We start from the raw sequence: 884 nt of genomic DNA, 5'->3' as shown, positions 1-884 counted from the left end.
TCTGGAACAACATACAGTACACACTTTTGTTATTTATAATGAAGTATTTTTTCCACTGTCTTTAATTTAGTGTTTTGCACTGTACAATGCAGAAAAAAGACAAATGTAGTGCAACAAGTTTGGCAAAATGAACAATGAAGCGACTCTGATGGAACAGCACACAGGAACAGAGGTAAAGAAATGGATATGAAGAAACAGCAACTAGCGTTATACAGGGCCACACACCGCACCTGCAATGGCAAATTTATTATGAATACACTTAAAAACATAAAATTGGAACCCTTATAAACCACCCCACTAAAGCTCAAATAAATGCCTTGCCTTCAGTAAGAAAGGCTCTTATACACTAAGCTCCCAAATCAACGCACTTCAACCTAATAACATATACAGATTAATATTAGTACTGTTGGGTACAGGCGCAAGAATAAAAAGCAAATGTGCAACTAACCGGGAGAGAGAGAACAAAGCTACAGAGTTGATCCTGCTGATTCTCCCTCAAATGAAATGCAAGAGAAGCATTAAATAGTTCATAGGGAAAATAACAAATGCAACATTCTTAGGCTATCATTCATTTTACCCAAGAATTTTACTGCATTTGTCACACTAAAGAACAGCATGGCAACATGGCTTAAACTTTGTTGGTAAAACCAGAATGTTGGGGAGTACTGACTAACTGAAACATTTGTCATGAGACTGTTTGTTTATATATTTTAAAATTTTCACTCAAATTTGGTGAATCTTTGCTTATCTTTAAAAAAAATTGCATGTCCGCAAATATTAAAACAGCAAATTATGTTTTATATGTGTACATGGGACATTTAAGGTATAACACAGTTGCACCCCTACAAGCACACATGGCCCCACCCTGGCCCCCCCAGTCAAAA

This window comes from Myxocyprinus asiaticus, chromosome 30, assembly GCF_019703515.2.
Source record: "Myxocyprinus asiaticus isolate MX2 ecotype Aquarium Trade chromosome 30, UBuf_Myxa_2, whole genome shotgun sequence".
Taxonomy (NCBI): domain Eukaryota; kingdom Metazoa; phylum Chordata; class Actinopteri; order Cypriniformes; family Catostomidae; genus Myxocyprinus; species Myxocyprinus asiaticus.
Note: the sequence above shows the minus strand (reverse complement) of the source record.